The sequence below is a fragment of the Aquarana catesbeiana genome, linkage group LG05 (assembly GCF_042186555.1).
Source record: "Aquarana catesbeiana isolate 2022-GZ linkage group LG05, ASM4218655v1, whole genome shotgun sequence".
NCBI lineage: Eukaryota > Metazoa > Chordata > Amphibia > Anura > Ranidae > Aquarana > Aquarana catesbeiana.
The window spans coordinates 510,644,948-510,650,057 of NC_133328.1; the positions used below are offsets into that span (position 1 = coordinate 510,644,948).

At 39.7% G+C, this 5,110-nt stretch overlaps 1 pseudogene; it reads left to right on the plus strand.

Moving 5' to 3' along the window:
* Positions 1-3,028: 3,028 nt before the first annotated feature.
* LOC141146461 (U2 spliceosomal RNA) lies at positions 3,029-3,161 on the plus strand (annotated as a pseudogene).
* Positions 3,162-5,110: the final 1,949 nt, after the last annotated feature.

Genomic DNA, 5,110 nt, shown 5'->3' on the forward strand with positions numbered 1-5,110 from the left:
GCTTGGAACTGGCGGCTCTCTTTGTAAGCGCACTGTTTTATTTATCATGACAATTCTTTTATTGGCATTTGGATGAAGCCTTTTACTTTTTTATGCGGAATCTATCATTTTTATTAAACATACTACACTATATGTGGTCCCCCGCTTGTGGCTCCATGTAGTGGAGACAGTATCAAGCAAACCTGTGACTGGGTTGATAGCACATGCTTTAAGTTTGTAATGTTCTATATTTGGAGGAAACTATTTTGAGGGTCTCCCACCTCAACCCCGGGTGAGACCACTTACACCATGCCACCGTCAAATCCCATATCTGAAGCTAGCCATAGCATGTGGGCTACTCTGTAAGTAGTGTAGAAATTGTTCGCTCTTGTGTTTTATTTTCTATAGAGAACAGTGTATTTCTATAGATAGCTTATTCATTTATCGATTTAATTTTTCAGCTCAATTCATGCATCCTACTCCTGATGATTGGCAACAGGCCATGAAACGCGTTGAGTATCCATCCAAGGGTGTCAAGTATGGATTGCCCAAATAACCGTATTAAATTACAATATTCATCGTCTGTATATATCATGTAAATCATGTATCCATTATTTGTATGTATTTGAATATATTTACTATCTATATTGTTTGTCACAAATCATGTCCATTAATTAATTATATGTCATTAATTATATTATTATTATTATATTTATTATGTTGATTTTTTATGATTATATTTTGTATCATAATTGTTTTACCTTTATCAGTTTATCATGCTTATCATTATTATGAACTACCCGTGACATCCAATTCATTTATAATTATTTCATATATTATTATATACATCAACATGCCTAATGTAAAGTCCCAATCCTATTCCTTACTCTTTCCATTCTATATTTGGAGGGCTGCATTTTTTTTTGTTAGAAAATATCATATGACTAAATACTTTTGGTAGTTGGAGGGTATGATTACTCTTTTTTTCCATTATCCACAAGAATTCTAACCTAGCGTTAAACTAACATTGATGTACAGTATAGGTCCGCTTCAAATTAATTCCTAATCTGCAACCAAAGAAGACTTTAGCAATTAATAACCCTTAACATTTTCTACTTTTAAAGGTTTGGTGTATGGAAGGTTTTAAGCAGTCTTTAGATTAAAAGTGATTGACAACCACAACATTAGGTGAATATTCTGTATGTGACGCCCAGATGAAGTGGTTGTAAGGACATTTTTTTTTTTTTTTAATAACAAACATGTCTGTACTTACTTGCTCTGTGCAATAGAATTGCACAGAGCAGTCCTGATCCTCCTCTTCTTGGGTCCCCGCGGGCGCTCCTGGCTCCTCCTCTCTTGCTGTTTCCCCCAATAGGAAGCCAATTCCCATTGAGACCCTTGTGTGGGCATCCATTGACACAGACAGCAAGACTTGGCCCCCCGCTCCCTCGTTCCTGGAGTTAAATGACGGGAGGATCTGCCCAGGGAGGAGGGACAAAGCCAGCCCTGGATTGCGATGGGGTTCAGGTAAGTATAAGGGGGGTGAGGGGGCGAGTTTGTAACACAAAAGTTTATTTACCTTAATGCATAGAATGTATTAAGGTAAAAAACCTTAACAGTTTAAAGTGATTGTAAACCCCTAATGTTTTTCTTCTTCTTTTTTTAAATAACAAACATCATACTTACCTGCTCTCTGCAATGGTTTTGCATCCTTATAGTCTCAGGTTCCTGCCGACACTCCTGACTCCTCCCCCTACCAAGTGCCCACCATAGCATGCAAGCATAGCAGGAGGTGAAGAGAGCGCCAGAGAGCCGGGGTCTTGGGAGTAGTGGAGTGGATGATTTGGATGATTTTGCCAGATATCCTGTGAGTTGATAACTTCAAGTACTTTGTGCCTGTGGACAAGAAGAGGATATAAGGATAGGAGAGGTCTGCGTTCTTTGTAATGCATCAGAAGTGAAGTAGTCAGGGCTGATACCACATACTTCGGACATACACTTTAAAGTTTCTCCTACTGAAAGCCCCTGTAGGTTGCCAAAGGAATATCTTGTAACCTCAGTGTGCAAAATCCCCTGTTAATTAAAGAAGTTCAGCCACTGCCGCACCCTCATTCTAATACAGAGTTACATTACATTTATACACTATGTAGCTGCTGATACTAAGTGGGTTGGCCTGTTTACTGTTTTGCCTGCCAAAGGATTTGTAATTCTATGCAACCAACTTTTTGATTTAAAAATATTGTACACGCTGTAAAGCCAGACAGGTGACTCATTGAAGTAAGAAAGCTTCCTATGTCACCTCTCTGCCTTCATCTTCCTCATTGGACGAGCATCATCATATCTATCCAGTAAGCAGAAAGCTGACGCAAAAAGCAGAGATGCTAAACCAAGAAATAGCAGAATGGTGCTATTGTCCAGCAAAGGTCTCTGTATCATAAGAACAAATGAATTAACAACTTGTAGACCTCATTGCTTCACCCACTTCCAGTCCAGGTCATTTTTTCAGTTTTCAGCTCTGTCTTACTTTGAATGACAATTACCCAGTCCTGCAACATTGTACCTAAATTACCTAAATTAATTGTATATATACTAGAGCTTTCTTTTGGTGATATTTAATCTCCACTGGGTTTTTTTTACTTTTTATTATAAAAAAGGAAAAAAGAACATTTTTGAAAAAAATAAAAAAAGTTTTTCTTAATTTCTGTTATACAGCTTTACAAATAAATAATCTTTCTTTTTCTCATAAATGTATTATTTAATTATTATTCTGCTACATTTATTTATTTATGTGTTTATTTATTTATTTATTTATTTATGTATTTATTTATTTATTTAGCTACATTTTATTTATATGTATTATTTAATTATTATTCTGCTACATTTATTTGGTCAAAAAAATAAATAAATCAGTGTATAATATTTAACCTGTGTGAAAGTTAAGAGTCTACAGATTAAGGTATACAGTATATTTGAAAATTGATCAGTCCTGATGTACCGACTGCCCTGAGGCTCTAAAATGCCAGGGCAGTACAACTACCCATTATTGCTAATTGCTTCTCGGCCTTTTGGCGAAGATCAAGTGTAGTATCTATTCTTATCAGTTTCCAGGAGGTGGCGCTTGCTTCCGTCCCTGATCTATGGCGAAATAGAGATGGGATTGCGGTTGCTATGCAAAACCTGCTGGAGTGAAGGTGACCTGGAGCGGTTTGTAGCCGAAAGGGAAGCCTTCTGATGGGGATGGAGAACCACGGGGTCTGAACCAGAGGTTCGGGACCCTGGCCTTCTGGCCTGGATTGGGGCGGATCTAGCTCCAGACAGTTATTTGGGAGAGAACGCTTACTCCTGCCTTGCAAGGGGGGGAGGGAGTGGCAAGTACTTCCCGAATGTAATTAGGAGGAGTGATGGGAGCGACGGCAGAGCCTGATGGTAAAGGGCTCTTTCCAGCTTCCTGATCTCCATATCCTTCCTGTCTGTGGTGGGGTCTGCTGTGGTCTGGGCTGGGGGGTCAGGGCTTTTTCGAAAAGCCAGTGGTGAATGTGCCCCTGAAGTGGCAGTTCAGGGGTGCCGTATAGTCACGGTGTGAAAGCACTTGATTTTATGGCACCATGGTCACTTCACCACAACACACGTTTTTCGCACCTGCCTCTTGGGCCGGGCCTTTTGGCCAGGACCAGGGGAAATTTTTATGCCTGGCCGGAGGGCCGGCCATTGTATAGCACAATGGCCACTTTCACTCTCCCATCTCACTATCTTCCCCACTCTTTCTTTTACCCCTGTTTGTCACCTTTTTGTCTTTTTTTGGTTGTCTTTGTATACACGTTTTGTCACTGTGTGGCGAGTAGGGTGTGGGTCCTCGGGCCTACTCTGAAAGTCTTAGGAGGGGGTGGACATAGGCCTTTTGGCTTGGTTCGCCCTCTCCTTTGTGGGGTCTCTCTTTGGGAGAGCCCCACTGTACTTGGGTTGGTCTGCTTCGGCAGTCCTTCCAGTTGTGGGGGTCCGCCTGGTTTCGGCCGGATGGACCCTTTGTCTGAGTACCTCAGTCCCTGTCTGGAGCCTAACGCCCCGGGGGATCAGGGTAAGGTCCTTCCCTAGTGGAGGACTCTGTACACCCATTGCACGTTTTTGTGTTTCACTCTCTATGTGTGGGCACTTTTTTTGCCACCGGGTGGAAGTTTTTGAGGTGTGTTTTGCACGCCACTGGCTTTTCGATAGAAAAAAGATTTTTTAATAAAAAAAAAAAAAAAGTGGGTGGGTACACAGGGGGCCCCATGATCTTCTATTGACTGGGAGCCCCATGAGTTGTCAGTCCACCCCTGATATATATATATATATATATATATATATATATATATATATATATATATATATAATTTATATACAGGATTGATATAGCACCAACCGTTTACGCAGTGCTTTACAACATGGGGACAGACAGTACAGTTACAATACAATTCAATACAGGAGGAATCAGAGGGCCCTGCTTGTTAGAGCTTAGTAACAATATATTACATTTTTGGTTTTGGGTTTAATGCCACTTTAACCACTTCAGCCCCGGAAGGATTTGCCCCCTTAATGACCAGGCATTTTTTTGCGATACGGCACTACATCGCTTTAACTGACAAGTGCATGGTAATGCAACATTGTACCCAAACAAGATTGATGTCCTTTTTTTCCCACAAATAGAGCTTTCTTTTGGTGGTATTTAATCACCTCTGCAGCTTTTATTTTTTGCGCTATAAACAAGAAAAAATCGACAATTTTGAAAAAAAAGCAAAATTTCTTACTTTTTGCTATAATATGTATCTCCAAAAAAAATATGTAAAAAAGCTAATTTATTCATCAGCTTAGGCCAATTCTGTATTCTGCTACATATTTTTGGTAAAAAAAATCCCAATAGGCGTATATTGATTGGTTTGCGCAAAAGTTATTGCGTCTACAAAATAGGGGATCCATTTTAGGACATTTAATTCTTTTTTATTGTTTTTACTAGTAATTGTGGCAATCTGCGATTTTTAGTGGTACTGCGACATTGCGGCGGACAAATCTGACCCTAAGTGACACTTTTTGCTGACCAGTGACACAATTACAGCAATCAGTGCTATAGAAATGCACTGATCACTGTATAAATACA